The following is a 17,495-nucleotide window of genomic DNA, read 5'->3' as shown; positions in this document are numbered from 1 at the left end:
AACTTCTAGTATGGAACGAGTAGAACACAATGGTGTCTTGTTTCATGAAAAATAGTGACTTTAGCATGAAGAAAAATGAACAACAAGGTAGGCATATGAACACGGGTACCGCCAGAAAACAACAACATAACTTCAAGCTTAAAAATAATGCGTCATGGTGAGGGTTTTATGGACAAGCATGACACAATAACAACATGATGAACAAAATTTTTATAATGGCAAACAAACATGGTAATGGCATGATAACAATTGTGAACAAGCATGCCAATGGCATGAACAACATGATGAACAAACATGGCAAGCATAGAAAAACAGTAATGAACAAGTCAAAGAATGCTTACCTAGTGGATGAAAGGTCCACTACCCCTTGAAGATGGAGGGATGAAAGGAAAATGAGATGCTTTGAAACTTCAAGAACTTTGCCTTGCTTGCTCTTGCTTAGCTTGAAAATAGTGGCAGCCTCTCTTCTGATTAGGGTTTTGATGTCTTAAATATGTAGGTTTAATGTGGCTAATGGGCTTGCACATGTTTGGTTTGGTTCATGAACAAAAGGTGCAAAAGTGAGGTGTGAAAGGAAATTCTAATTGTGGCAAAACTTAAGTGAGTTGACAACAAAAGTACATGGCCAAATGAGGAAATGCAAGGGCTGGTCGATTTTGTGGTATGACTGGTTTGGCTTGTGCAGCACAAAAACAGTCCAACAAGGTGACTTTGAGGCTATATATCTTGATGTATACATGACCAAATGGCAAGGCAATGCAAACAGTAGGAAGAGGGCATGAAGCTTAACATATTTCATGTTGAACACAAGTTTAAATGATGAGTGGAAAGAGGTGAAAAATGGCCATGAAATCGTGTTTCATCATCTGCAAAATGGCTGGGCCAGTTTGGCCTAAATGCTGCCTAAAAATTCAGTTCATGATGCCAACTTTAGATGAGTGCATCTCCCAAACCAATGATCCAAATGGGATGATTCCAAAAGGATGTGAAAGAGAACATAGCAAGGTACAATTGTCATGAAGAAAGTATTTTCAAAAGATGCCTTGAAGTGCAAGAAAACTGGCCCATAAGTCTTGACAAATCTTGAAGATTTTGGACTTAGAAAATTTTCTAAGTGTTTTAAAATAATGTCTCACTTTGACCAAGCATAACATTATCAATTCTAATCCAAAATGGGTGCAATAATCATAAAAACTTGCCCTAAATGGAGCTTTCATGTTGGAGAAATCTTCAAATGGAGCTTTCATCTTGATGTAAAATAGGCTTAAAATGGGTGCAATAATCATAAAAACTTGCCCTAAATGGAAAGTCAACTATTTCCAAATTTGGTAAGTTTTCAATTCCTGATTAATTGATGAATCCATGATCCAACCTTGATCAAATTTCAAATGTAGGCTCCCTTAGGAATGAATTTTGAGATTCCACTTTCAAAATGTCAGGAGTTGACTTTTCTTGCCCCACAGTTGACTTTTCCCAAACTGTCTGATTCTCGATTCCATTGATCAAATGAAGCACCTCTGGCTCAAATAAAGAGCTGATTTTTTGTATGTAGACCCTTGTGGACATACGGAGGGCCATGGAAAAGAGTTTCACCCAACGAATCAAAAATAAACCGATTTTATACCAAACCCTAGTTTGAGGGCAAAATGGTCAGGAACTAATTGCACTGATTGTCAATGGATCTTTGTGAGATGATTATGAATCTTCCTAGGCCAAGATGCCTCTCTAATAATGACATGAATGAGCCCCCTTTTCTTCCCACCAAACATTGCGTGTTGCAGGTAGCCATTAAGCCCTGATTTCTGATTAAATCCAAATGCACATTCTGAGAGCCCTGAATCTTCCACTGATGAATTGAGGACCATAATAAGACATATGGAACCCCTTGAGACCCTTGAGACTTGTATACATAGAAAATGAAGTCCAATTCTCAGTCTTGCTTTGTGTGGGCTCCCTCTGGTTAAGGAGCGGTCAATCAAACCCAGATTTCCAAGTCACTAATGCAGTATGCAATGAGTATGACCTAGTATGATGCTAATGAAATGTAAGACACAATCCTATGCTTCCAAAAAAACTGAAGGGTAAATTTTGGGGTATTACACCATGCTTTAAGCAGAAAGCATGAAGAGTTACAACTTGAGTCTAAGGACAAAGATGCACTTATTGAACTACTTGAAGACCGAGTAACAAAGAGACAGAGAGAACCAGGGGTTTCATCTTCCTCTAGTATGCCTCAACCTCCCGTTGCTTGGAAGAGGATTGTTGACCAGCTTGTCCTCGAGAAGACTCAGATGAAGGATTCTTTTGAGACCGAGATCTGACGCATTCGAAGGAAGTACGCGCCTGCAGCCAGATCTTCTGATGTTGTTATTAGGGATCATTAGGATGACTAGTCTCCTTTTTTCTTGTATTTTGTATTTTTGGATTCTGAAATTGTACTCAGTGTAATCCTTCCAATTATATAAATAAAGGAGATTTTATGGTCATATTAAATTATTGCAATTATTGTTGAATATATATATATATATATATATATATATATATATATATATATATATATATATATATATATATATATATATATATATATATATATATATATATATATATATATATATATATATATATATATATATATATATATATATATATATATATATATATATATATATGTTTGCAAATAATATAGTAAGTTCCTTGAAAATACAAACAATCAAGCATTGCGTTTCATGCATCATTTGCATAAGCAGGTTTCTCTTTCGCCAGATGTCTTATTGGTATTTCTTCTGTGCGTCAGCCACGCTGACTCATCGATACAATACTCGCGCCAATCACTCAAAGATTATGGAGCATCTAGAAAAAGAGAACAAAGATTTGAAGGATGAGATCGCCCGTCTGACTTTCATGATGGAGTCAGTGCTAGCCGCTCAGAGCCAGCCTTCTCTAACGCCTGCAACTCCTCCTCCTCAGAGGACTATTATTTCCGAGGTTGCTACCTCTATCATTCTTGCAACTGCTGCTCACTTTGCACCCAACATGCCTACCGGATTCCCGTGGGGAATGCCGTCTAATTTTGTTCCTGAAGGTTTTGCGCCTACCATTGTTTCCATGCCGGTATCTATCCCGGTCATGTCTGTGCCACCGCCTGTTGTGCATACTCTACCCCATGTGGAAGGCACCATCTATCATTCTGAGCTGTCTGAGGGCCCTGATGTGTATGAGAAGATGGACGAGATGAAGGACCAATTCCTTGAGCTGCGTAAGGAGTTGCAAACTTTGAGGGGTAATGATCTTTTTGGAAAGAGTGCTGCGGAGCTTTATTTGGTTCCAAATGTTAAGATCCCGGTGAAGTTCAAAGTGCATGACTTTGAAAAGTACAAGAGGAATACCTGTCCACTCAGTCATCTTATGGTGTACGCCAGAAAAATGTCTACTCAAATCGATAATGATCAGTTGTTGATCCATTACTTCCAAGACAATTTGATCGGTGCCGCTCTGAGGTGGTACATGGGATTGGATAGTGCGAGCGTCCGCACATTCAATGATTTGGGCGAAGCATTTATGAAACAGTACAAATATAATGTTGATATGGCTCCAGATAGGGACCAGTTGAGGTCGTTGTCTCAGAAGGAAAAGGAGACGTTTAAGGAGTATGCTCAAAGATGGAGGGAGCTTGCTACTCAGATTACACCTCATTTGGAAGAGAAGGAGATGACCAAAAATTTTCTGAAGACCTTGAGCTTATTTTATTATGAGCGGATGATTGCCAGTGCCCCCAGTGATTTTACCGAAATGGTAAACATGGGGATGATGCTAGAAAAAGGTGTCAGAGAGGGACAATTATCTAAGGAGGAAGCGTCATCCAACAAGAGATATAGTAATAATTTCAGTAAGAAGAAGGAAAGTGAAGCCAATGCAGTGACTGTTGGGAGGAAAATGAGGCCTCATGTAAGAAGAAATCAACCACCTCGTCAACACCATCATCAAGTATCATCTGTGATCCCCGTATTTTCAACCAATCAGTCAACACCAATTCAACAATAACAACCGCCACCGTAACGAACAAACACCTACAACAACAATAATCATCTTCAACAACAATCAAATTTTGAGAGGAAGAAGGTATCTTTCGACTCAATTCCTATGACGTACGCATAATTATATCCATCTTTGGTTCTCAAGAACCTGTTGCAACCAAGAAACCCTCTGTAGATTCCTGAACCACTTCCATGGTGGTACAAACCGGAACTCCGTTGTGCTTTTCATCAAGGAGCTCGCAATCATGACATCGAGAACTGCTACCCGTTAAAATATGAAGTCCAGAAGCTGGTCAAGAGTGGAATCGTGTCCTTTGAGGACCATGCACCAAACATCAAAGCTAACCCGCTACCTGCCCATGGAAATTTATCTGTTAATATGGTGGACGGTTGTCCTGGAGAGTTCAAGGTATTTGATGTATGCTTCATTAGAAGGTTCTTGGTAAGGATGCACAAGGATATTTGCTTTGTTAGCGATTGTGAGCATAATCATAATGGTTGTTCTATTTGCAATGTCAATCCCAGAGGTTATATGGTTGTGAAGAGAGACATCCAGAGGTTGATGGATGAAGGTTTGATTCAGATTGTTCAGTCCCGTCATGTAGATGACGATGTCAACGTTATAGTCCCGGTTTTCAAAACTCCTGAGAGAGTGGTGATTCAGTACGACAACAACAACAGTAACAACATCGGTAATAGATCAGTATCGCTGTTGGTTATACGGTTAGCGGGCCCCGTCCCTTATGCATCTGATAAGGTTGTCCGATATCAGTATAATGCTACCGTGCTAAAGAATGGTCAAGATGTTCCTTTGCCTACGACCAGTTCTGTTGTAAGTATAGCTAATGGTACTAAAGTGACCCGTAGCGGTCGTGTCTTTGGGCTGTTGTTCCCAAAGAATGTGGAAGATTTGTCTGTTAGCGAGAAGGTTGATATACCAGTGGTAGAGTCTGTTAACGCTCCAAGGTGTCAATCTTGTGAATCCAACGACTTGAAGCCTAACGATGATGGTGAGGTGCTCAGATTGATCAAGAAGAGCGAGTTCAATATGGTGGAGCAGTTGCTCCAAACTCCCTCCAAGATTTCAGTATTGTCTCTGTTAATGAATTCAAAAACGCACAGAGAAGCACTGCAGAAAGTTCTAGAGCAAGCTTACGTGGAACATGATGTCAAGGTGGATCAGTTTGATTGTGGCTAACATCATTTCCTGCAACAATCTCAGTTTTCGTGATGAAGAACTCCTCGAGGAGGGTAGAAATCATAATTTGGCTCTGCACATCTCAATGAACTGCAAAGATGATTCCCTGTCGAATGTATTGGTAGACACCGAGTCTTCATTGAATGTACCTCTGAAGTCAACTTTTTCTAGGCCGTCATACCAAGGAGATCCTATGAGATATAACGGCGTGATCGTCAAGGCATTTGACGGTTCTCACAAAACTGTGATCGGTGAAGTGGACCTTCCAGTGAAGATAGGTCCGAGTGATTTCCAAATTACTTTCCAAGTAATGGATATCCACATAGCCTATAGCTGCTTGTTGGGAAGGCCATGGATTCATGAGGCAGGAGCTGTTACTTCAACGTTGCATCAGAAGCTGAAATTTGTTAAAAGTGGAAAGCTTGTCATTGTTGGAGGGGAAAAGGCGTTGTTGGTCAGCCACCTGTCATCTTTCTCTTATGTAGATGCTGAGGATGAGGTTGGATCTCCGTTTTAAGCCTTATCTATTGCTGAAGAAAAGGAAGTTGGGGCACCCATGTCCTCATTCAAAGATGCACAGAAAATTGTTGAGGATGGTCAGTCTGATCAGTGGGGACAGATGGTAGTGGTCTCCGACAACAAGAGCATAACCAGTTTGGGTTTCCAAGAAGGTTCATCAGTGGTTAGAGCTGAAGATGTGCAACCCAATTTCTGTAGCAGAGGGTTTATTCATGGTAATGAATAACACTTAGATGTGGTACTAAAGGGTGATGAAGATGAAGACTCCACTAATTTTGTGACGCATGGAAAAGCTTGCAACAATTGAACTGTTGTTGATATTCTTGTTATTACGCATTGATCTAAGTAATTGCTTTTATTTGTTTTTTGAAAAACCTTCTCCTATGCCTAAGGGAGAAATGAACATTGTTTGGGCATTTTCAAACTTGGTCATTAATAAAATATAATTCTATTCATCCACATCTATGATGTTTTATTTTACTTTTTGCATTATTATGAAAATGGTAATCACAAAAAGCATAAATAAATAAGATAATTGTCCATCTGCATAAATTTGGTCATAATTCACTTCTCTAAAATCAAAATATAAAATCATTATGTAGGTTGGTTTCTAACCCCATTGAATACAATGATCCTTCTCCTTCTCCAAATTTTAAATGCCCTGTGTTTGAGGCTGAGGAGGAAAGTGATGAAGAAGTGATGAATTGTCTCGTCTTCTTGAGCACGAGGAAAAAGTCATTCAGCCATTCGAAGAGCAGATTGAGTTAGTCAACTTGGGTTCCGAGGATGATGTGAAAGAAGTCAAGATTGGGTCTCGATTGTGTCCAAAAGTTAAGAAGGAGTTGATTAATCTTCTCCGAGAATATTCATATGTGTTTGCTTGGTCCTATCAAGACATGCCTGGGTTGGATTTTGAGATTGTGGAGCATAGATTGCCGTTGAAGCCAGAATGCCCGCTAGTCAAGCAGAAGTTGAGGAGGACTCATCCTGATATGGCAGTGAAGATCAAATAAGAAGTACAGAAGCAGATTGATGCCAGTTTCCTTGTGACTGCTGAATATCCGTAGTGGGTGACCAATATTGTACCTGTTCTAAAAAGGATGGAAAAGTCCGTATGTGCGTTGATTATAGCGATTTGAATAAAGCCAGTCCGAAAGATGACTTTCCTCTGCCGCACATAGATATGTTGGTAGACAATACAGCTAAAATCAAAGTCTTTTCGTTTATGGATGGATTTTCCGGATATAATCAGATCAAGATGGAACCCGAAGATATGGAGAACACCACATTCATTACACCCTAGGGAACATTCTGTTATAGAGTGATGCCTTTTGGTTTAAAGAATGCTGGTGCAACTTACCAAAGAGAAATGACTACTATTTTTCATGATATGATGCACAAAGAGTTTGAAGTCTATGTTGATGATATGATTGCTAAGTCCATTGATGAAGAAGAACAAGTTGAACACTTGTTGAAGCATTCCAGCGTTTAAGGAAGTATAAAGTCCGCTTGAATCCAAATAAGTGTACTTTTGGTGTTCGTTCTGGTAAGTTGTTGGGCTTTATTGTCAGCGAGAAGGGTATTGAAGTTGATCCTGCCAAGGTCAAATCAATACAAGAGATGCATGCGCCCAAAGGTAGTGTCTTGGCTGACCATTTGGCTCACCAACCGATCGAAGATTATCAGTCAGTACAATATGATTTTCCTGATGAAGAGATCTTGTACTTGAAAATGAAAGATTGTGATGAACCATTGCTTGAAGAAGGGCCAGATCCTGGTTCCCGTTGGGGCATGGTATTTGATGGAGCTGTTAATCAGTATGGTAATGGCATTGGGGCAGTAATTATTACTCCTCAAGGCACAATTTTCCATTTACAACTAGATTAACTTTCAAGTGTACAAGTAATATGGCAGAATACGAAGCTTTCATTATGGTGCTTGAAGAGGCCATTGATCTCAGAATCAAGTACTTGGACGTCTATGGAGATTCAACTTTGGTTGTGAATCAAATCAAAGGTGAATGGGAGACGAATCAACCCGGTTTGATACCATATAGAGATTATGCAAGGAGGATTTCAACTTTCTTTACAAAGTTTGAGTTTCATCATATCACTCAAGATGAAAACCGGATGGCAGATGCTCTTGCAACGTTGGCTTCAATGATTATAGTGAAATATTGGAGTGAAGTTCCCAACTTGACTGTGATGCATCTTGATAGGCCAACTCATTTGTTTGCTGTAGAAGAAGCCAAAGATGAGAAGCCGTGGTATTTTGATATCAAGTGTTTCCTCCAAAGTCAAAGTTACCCGTCTGGGGAATCTTTGAAAGATAAGAAGACTTTGAGAAGATTAGCCGACAACTTCTACCTGAACGATGATGTATTGTACAAGAGAAACTTCGATACGGTTCTACTCAGATGCGTGGATAGACATGAAGCAGACCTATTAAAGGCTGAAGTCCATGAAGGCTCCTTTGGTACTCATTCCAATGGATATGCAATGGCGAAGAAGATGTTGCGAGCAAGTTACTATTGGCTGACAATGGAATCTGACTATTGCAAGTTTGTGAACAAATGCCACAAGTGTCAAATTTATGCAGATAAGATTCATGTTCCTCCGACACTATTGAACGTCATTTCCTCCCCGTGGCCTTTCTCCATGTGGGGAATTGACATGATTGAGCCCAAATCTTCAAACGAACATCTTTTCATTTTGGTGGCTATTGACTACTTCACAAAATGGGTTGAAGTGGCATCGTATGCAAATGTAACCAAACAAGTTGTCGTGAGGTTTATAAAGAATCAGATTATATGCCGTTATGGTGTGCCAAGTAAGATCATTACTGATAATGGATAAAACTTGAATAACAATATGGTGGAAGCTCTTTGCAGAGACTTTAAGATTGCATATCATAATTCTTCTCCATACAAACCTAAGATGAATGAGGCTGTTGAAGCTGCAAACAAGAACATCAAGAAGATCATTCAGAAGATGGTTGTAATGTATAAGGATTGGCATGAGATGCTCCCATTTGCTTTGCACGGGTATCGTACATCCATCCGCACTTAAACAGGGGAAACCCCTTTCTCTCTTGTTTATGGTATGAAAGCTATGCTCCCCGTGGAGGTTGAGATCCCATCATTACGTGTGCTCATGGAAGCCAAGTTGACTGAAGGTGAATGGTGTCAAACCAGGTATGATCAGTTGAATTTGATTGAAGAGAAGAGGTTAACGGCCATGTGTCATGGTCGGTTATACCAGCAGAGAATGAAGAAAGCTTTTGACAAGAAGGTCAAACCTCGTGTGTTCAGGGAAGGTGACCTTATACTCAAGAAGATTTTATCTTTAAAACCAGATTCTAGGGGCAAATGGACCCCTAACTATGAAGGCCCATATGTTGTTAAGAGAGCCTTTTCAAGCGGTGCTTTGATTCTTACAACTATGGATGGTGAAGAATTCACTCGTCCTGTGAACGCAGATGCAGTCAAGAAATACTTCACCTAAAAATAAAAGAATAACTCGCTAAGTTGAAAACCCGAAAGGGCGACTTAGGCAAAAATGAACCTCTCGGTGGATTGAAAACCCGAAAGGGCGGTCCAAGCAAAAGTTAGAGACATAAAACAGAAAGAATTATCCCGATAAATTGAGTACCCCACCTTGGGGAAATTTATGCAAAAATTAGGGATTATCGCAAGTAACTGCATCCTGCTAACCTTCAGTTTTGAAGACTTTCTTGAGCACATCGTCGGATTCTGATCCCCAATGGTAGCCAAGATCATATTGGATATCAAGAGATGGTAGAAGGATTAGTGATCATTCTATTCAATGTAGCCCCTTTCCATGTAAATTACCATTTTTAATTTTTGTAAAGATCTATAGAGTCCTATCATTTAGAGACTATCATTCTATTTAAATAAAGTTGAGCTTTTATCCAATTGTTTCTACTCTTATTTAATTCAGCCAAATAGTTTTAAATTTTATTATGATCATTTTGAAAATTAAAATTTTAATCAAAAAGCATATTTTTTGAAACATATAAAAGTATTAATTCTAAGCAATTGATTCCATTTAAAAGGAATATCAACAGTGGTCTGAAAGCAGTAAGCCCTAAGTGTGGAGCATTATTGGTTCTACCCAAGCAGTATGAGTGATTCCTCTTTCATTCCTGGCAGTATATTTAGCACCCGATGTTTGTTGATTTCCCCAACTGTTAATTCGCCGTTGTGTCCAGCTAATTTATGGTTGTTCCCCAGCTAAGTGAGGGCATTTCATTGCGGAAATTTGCATCAGTTTCGATAGAACTTTGGTTTCCCCACAAGTCACCATCAAATTCGCTCCCAGTCAGAGTTTTCTCTTGGTTGCTGAGCAATTATTTGTGTTTATCCCCTGCAGGGTTGTCTCCCATTTGATATGGTGTTAACCTAAAATTCCCCGCCGAATTAGTAGCAGTTTCCTCAACGGATCTCCTATCTTCTTCCCCAGCTAGGGTCGAGCCTTTGGGATGGATCTCTCTTTTCTCCAGCAGTAGTTTCCCTCTTTTGTGGATGGGTCGAGAGTTGTATCGATGATTCAAATTTGCGACATTTTTGTATCCTTTGCGATTGTTTTCTCAGCATAATCATCATATACATATACATACACATATACATATACATATACATATACATATACATATACATATACATATACATATACATATACATGTACATATACATATACATATACATATACATATACATATACATATACATATACATATACATATACACTCATATAACTTCGTTATTGCATCATTACACCTATTGATTCATTTTTGAGATTCTTATCCTCTACTATGGTGACACTTTATCCCCATTCAGGGTCGGCGCGTCTGTCCTCCTTCAATTATAGAGTGTCGGCCCCCTTAAGCAGAAAGACTTTAACCTTTCTCCTTTCCCCACTAAGTTATTTCCTCGTGGATGATTATTATTTCAGCTTCCTCTCTAGTTGATTATCTGGATGGAACCACTCCTCTTGAGTTACACCCTCATTGGGTTGAGTCTTGATTGACCGTTTCTTTCTAGATCTTACCTAGATAGATATTTTGGTCCCCTAAGAGTCTATTACCCAGTAACTTGTAGTATTCTTCTTAGTTTGCAGTTTGTTACTTCTCGCCCAATACCCGATAAAAGTAACCTCTTTCCTCTCCAACAGATTCATTTTCACATTTTTGCAGGAAATATATCCGTGATATGATCATCCTAACCGATGACGGCTATTTTCTTCCCCTGCTTTGAGTTTATGCTTAATATGTTCATCCTAACCGATGACGGATATCCTCTTTTTGGTATGCTACCCAGTAAAAAGGTAGTTGTAATCCCTATTTGTTTCTCAGAGAGTTAATCTTTGATATGTTCATCCTAACCGATGACAGGTTTCCTTCTCTTTGCGGTTTTCTGCCCAGTAACTGGTAGATGTAAATCCTGCTTTTTCTCCCCTTGCAGAGTTTATCCTCGATATGTTCATCCTAACCGATGACAGATATTCTCTTTGATGGTATTCTATCCAGTAACTGATAGATGTAATCCCTATTCTTCCCCCTTAGAGTCTATCCTTGATATGATCATACTGATCGATGACAAATATTCTCTTTGATGATATTCTATCCAGCATTCGATAGATGTAATTCCTATTCTTGTTGTTCAGGTGGTTTATCCTTGATTTGTTCATCCTAACTGATGACGGGTATCCTCCTTAACATCCTCAGGCAAGTCTATCCTTGATATGTTCACTTTAACCGGTGACGAATTTTCTTTCCTTTGAGTCTAGCCTTGATATGTTCACTTTAACCAATGACGAATATTATCTCCTTTTTGGTCTTCTGCCCAGTAACCGGTAGTTGTAAATCCTATTTTTCAGCTTTTCCCCAGCAAGTTTATTCTTACCTAGTAACCGGTAATGGATACACCTCCTGGTGGCCCTCAGCGAGTCATCCTTGATATGTTTACCCTAACCGGTAACAGATGTCCTCCCTGTCAGATTTTATTATCCCCATACCCAGTAACCGGTAGTGGATAATACATTTCTGCTCCTTTTATGGTTGAAGATCTTTTTCTTCCCCAGTTGAGTTGAGTGTGTATTTCCTTAGTGGAATCATTTTTCCTGCATGGTTCGGGTATTTCAGCTTTGTTATGACCTATCTGTTTCATTTGCATATTTTCTTTCCCCCTGGCTGAGTCTTTCCATTTTTCATGGAACCCCTCGTGTCCGCCCAACAGTTTTTAAGTTGTAGCCTGGCCTACAAATAACCTTTTATTCCCCACAGAGTCTCTGTTCCCCAATGGATTTTCCTTATGGAATGCATTACGCTCTTGCAGACTTTCAGGCTCTGAATTCTTTTCCTTTGTGGCAATATTTCCCCATAGAGAGTTTAGTTTTAGCATTCATATCATATGCATCATGAGGTCTCTTAGGGACCAAAATTTGTTCCTATATGTTTTTATTTAAGCCCATTCTAATGAGTCTATATGAAGATTTTAACCTTCACCTCCTCAGTTAGAATGTCCTTAAATAGGGGCAGCTGTAAGACCCCAAATTTTGACCCTAAGATCCCTCATGCTATGCATTATCATTGGGATCATACCTTGGCATCCTCCTTACCTCTCATTCATTGGGTATGTTTTGGGAGAGATCACCAAGCATTATGAGATTGTATCATACTTTGTATTTTATCATCTTTACTAACCAAAAATACCAAAAATATGTCTTTGCATTTGTCTAACTCTTTTATAGGTAGGACACTTGACCACCTTTGATCTATCAAGAACACATCTAGGGTTAAGACCATCATTGCTAAGAGATCAACCAAGAAACGATCCACAATGGCTCTAGGCATCATATATGAGTCCCCATGATCTTTGCATCTTATTTTGATCAAGAATTCTTCAAGAGTTTGAAATTGGTTTGCCTTGGAAACCCTAATTCATCTGGGTATCTTGTGTAACTTCTTCAACAAGCTTCTTCAACAATTAATCAAATATTTCAAGGTACACTTAAAATTTCATCATCTTATGCATATATGGTCTCCCATGAGTCCAAAAAGTCAAGAGAATTGCAAGTTTGCAAGGTGGTTGATGGTGGTTGACCAGAGGAATTCATCTGATCAAAACTGGGGTCCCCTAGACCTTATCTCCTACAATTTTCATCATATGAAAATCATTATGAGATAAAATTTACTCTAGATGACATTCCAAACAACTTTCATGTTGAGGTCTAGAGCTAGTTTTGCTTGTAAAGTCATTTTTTATGTTGAAAGATTATAGGTCATTTTGTCTAAACCCTAATTTGGAGGTCAATTTCCCAAGGCCATAACTTGCTCAATTTTTATGAGATAAGAGATTTCCAAGTTGCAAAATCAAATTCAAGGTGTCTAATATAACTTTTATGAGCATGTGATATGAGGATACATTATAGGTCATTTTGGACCAATACCATTGAATAAGTGATTTTCCTCAACTTCGAAAATGCATAACTCATTCATCCCAAATCCAAATAAGGTCAAATTTGTGACCATTTTGAAGGTTTTTGAAAGAGATACAACTTTTATGAATACACTTTTCTCATTTGAAGATCACATAAAAATTTAGCCAAGGTGTAATAAGTGAACATATGGCTTAACACTTAGAATTTTTTTTGACATGTTGAAATTTCCAAACTTCCACCTCAAACTTCATCATGATACAAGCTTCAAATGGAAAAGTGTTCAACATAAGAGTTATTCCTCTTGATCCAACCTTTCCAAAGAGTCCAATTTCATTCATTTTGGACAAGGTTTGAGTGGTCTACGCATGGCTTGAACATGGCATCATCATTTGGCAAAGATCAACTTCAAACAACTGCACACTTTTGCCTTGCATTCCAATCCACTTTCAGACTCAATTACATGTGATTATAGACTTAATTGAGTAGCTTCATGGGCCTGTACACGCCCATGCAAGCATGCATCACTCAATTTCCAAATTTGGGAACAACTTTGAAGGTGCAAATATCACTTGCTTCAGCTATAAACAAGACTTCCTTGCATCAAAATTGGATACCCTGGCGCGCCAGCTTTGATCCAAGATCTCTAACCCTCACATTTGAAAGGAAAACCTAAGAATTTTCTTTTGAAAATTGAGTTTGAATCTAACTATTTGGAGATTCAAAACTCCAGGGATCCAAAGCTTTGTTTCAATCCTAAGCCACTTTTGCAAGCTTCCTGAGTAAGATCAAACAAGAATCAAAGCAAGAGAGATTAAGTTCTGCACAACGTTGAAGGTATTTTCCAGATTTTTTCTTTTCTTCGATTCTCTCTTAATTCTCATCAATTCTGTTGGGTCCTTGGTTGTCTGAAGTCCTATCAAGGTAAGCAAGAAGATTGAGTTGCTTTGAGGCCAAATCGAAGCAACTCAATTCATGTACCTCAAATTTCAACTCCATGTATCTCTCAATATACTTGGAGTTAGGATGAATTGAGGTCAGATTCGTGATCAGTGCCATTTTTACTTTAAAATCATGTCCTTCTTTTTCATTTTTGTGATGGTGATGAGAGAACCAGTCTGGCCAAGGTCGCCTGAGAAGACGACCGATGCTTTGCTCCGGTGATGAGCTGGATAAGTTCTGAGCCATAGGATCAAGTCATTTTGTTTTAATCATGAGCATTCCTTTTAAATATCATTGGTGTGGTGCGCTGACTCGAGTTATGATGGAACACGTGTGTTGGTCCACTTGATCTTCCACCTCAATTAATGAGGGAGATCAAGTGGTCCACGTTTTTTTTTATTAATTGATTTTCATTTTATTTGTTTTATTTTCATTAATTCATATTAAATTTAATATTGATCCAAAAAATATGAGAGTTTCACCAATTTTTTAAAATAAAATCCTCTTTCATTTTCTGAATTAAAATTATTTTTTGGATCATTATTAATATTTTTCATGATTTAATTGATTTTTTGAATATTCTAAATTGTTTAAAAGTACTTTTAAGTTTCCAAAAGTTATGAAATTTTTTCTCCAAGGTCCTTTGACCTTGTTTGACCTATGATAAATCTCATGGCCATTTCTTTGGTGTTTTGATGAGGTTTTAGGAAATTGAACAACCATAATTTAATTTAATGTATATTTTTATTATTTTTAATTGTTTAAATGCCAAATAAATTGTGTAGAGCCATTTTAATTGACTTTGTGAGTTTGACTTGTGTTGTTGGGCATTTATCAAGGTTGATTTGACTTTTCTAGGTTAAGATCATTGGATTTAGAGGATTGATGGAATGTACATTCCATCTCCCAAAATGAATGAATGATGTTAATCCCTTTGACCAATTTGTGTTGAATCCATTCCCCCTCCCTCTTCATCTCATTCCTCTTCTTTATCCATTCATGTCATAGACCTATGATACCTCTATATCCTAAGGCTAGTTGATTGCAAAATCAACATAAGTATGGATGAGATTAGGTCCCCCATTTTGCATATTCTTTTTGTGTGTGACATTTTTTATGAGCACAGTTTATCATACTATGTCTCTACCATGTATTAGCACAAAAATTCTATTGCTCGACCCCAAATAGTTGCGACTTCTACATAAGTCCAATTACGATTGCTTAACATAGCGCTAAATTTGTGACACAAAAGGCATAGCATTCTAGTTAGTGAGATTGTAAGTCTCCCCTCTTTCATGGTATTGTATGGAAACTTGTCCTTTTTCCTTCCTTTGGAAGATGTCTTGGTTCAAGGATCCATGCTTGTGATAAGTGGGTTGAGTGTTCTCCAAAGAATGACTTAAACAAAAACAAAGAAAAAACAATACTAAATTCTAATCAACTAACAACTAACATTTAATTTCAAGTTATTTAATTTTAATGCACTTTAATTTTTAAGCTTTATCAATTTGCCATTATTCATACCATTCAAGTTGTTTACTTTAAAGTCATTTTCACTTTGCCCATTTGGGCCATATTTTGTGATATATTGTGTTTGTATATACTTGTGTGTTTGTGTGGTCTTTTGACCTTAATGTACCTAATAAGAACAAAAACCCTAAAAAAACACTTTGTGTGGACTATTGGTTTTATCTAAGACTATTGGACTTAGAATTTAGGCAACACTCCCTATGCAAAGGACTTGGCCAATGCCAACTTTCATGAAACCAAGTACTTGTGAAGTGAATTTTCATCTGATACAAAATTGAAGATCCATTTGAGCTCATCTGCAACATGATCATTATGAAGCTGTTATCTTGAACTTATGTCTAATGCCATCTTTTGGAAGGCATCTGATATATGGGAAATTTTTGAAGAAGATCATGGGGTTGCTAAGCTTGGATGTGGCTATCTTTATTTGATTCCTTGCTCTCCAACTTGCTATTTGTATATTGATTGTTACTTGATTCTAAAGTCCAAGGGAAATTTGGTTTTCTATATGACATTCTTGTCTATTGAATTGCAGCCCATTGGTTAGATCTTTTCAACTCTAAACTTTTAAATTTATGCTTAGGATTAGTCTCTTCATCTCCTCTCCATTTATTTAATTTTAAAATCTCTCCCATTTTTATAAAATCTTCTTTGCTTGTGCTTGTTTTCTAAACTTAGATCATATTACAAATTAGAAACTTTGGCCTTATGCCATTGCATTTTCAAACTTCTTTTCTTAAATAAACTTGTAAATAAACTTAATTATACTTGACTTTAAATTTCCAAAAGACAAAAAGAATTAACACTCATTCAAACCATTTTAGGCCTTTGGTGCCTTTGTTCAACTTAAAATTTTTTAAAAACAATGCACTCACTTTGAAATTGATACCACGAACTACGAGGTTTTGATCCCTTATTTTATGTTGGTACATAGGCACAAGTCCGAAGGTTTTGTCAAACACAAAAATATAATTAATGAATTCTTTTCTCATCCTCACACTCTATTTTATTGAAAACATAATTTTGTACAAAAATACATATCCACACAAGAAATGGCTCCCTAGGAGTACCTAGGACACTTTGGATGCTAACATCTTACCTCTGTGTAGCCAACCCCCTTACCTGTAATCTCTTGCATTTTATTAGTTTTGATTTCGAAAACTTCTTATTACTTTTGGGTTTTATTCGTACTTTTTCCTTTTCCCTTGGAAATAATAAAAGCGCGGTGGCGACTCTGGTTTAATTGACGTCTAGCTTATCCATAGCTTGATGGTCATGAATTTAACGCTACAACATGATTTGCTGATTTTCTTGTGTTCGTGGCATGATTCTGGCCATGAATTTTCAAGGGGTTTAAACACAATTTCTTCACATATTTCTTCCAAAGGGCTAGTTTTATCATATTTCTCCACTTTCTTCATTTTATTCCATATTCTTCTTAAAACTTAAATTGTTGCTTGTTCTCAAGCAACTTTCATGTAAACTGAAAATTTCAACATAAAAAGTATGGTAACTCTTACCAATGAACATCACTAATCTCTTATCTATTAGAACAAGATTTGGTTCTGTATCTATACCTTGAGTTTTGATGATAACAATGTTGTATTTATGTGAGAACAATTTTGGTACCCTAATGTTTTGTTATTGTGTAGCTCTAACAAACGGTTCTGATTCTGATCATATGATGTGCAACATCATCAGTTTCTAAACCTTGCATTCCAAATTCGCTTATGCATTGCAATTAGAAGTTCTTAAAGACGTCAATTTATTGCCACAATGTTCTTTCTGCTTATGCGTTATCTCACCCATCAA

The sequence above is a fragment of the Lathyrus oleraceus genome, chromosome 3 (genome assembly GCF_024323335.1).
Source record: "Lathyrus oleraceus cultivar Zhongwan6 chromosome 3, CAAS_Psat_ZW6_1.0, whole genome shotgun sequence".
NCBI classification, from domain to species: Eukaryota; Viridiplantae; Streptophyta; class Magnoliopsida; order Fabales; family Fabaceae; genus Lathyrus; species Lathyrus oleraceus.
The sequence above is the reverse complement of the archived record's forward strand: the minus strand, read 5'-3'. Positions refer to the sequence as shown.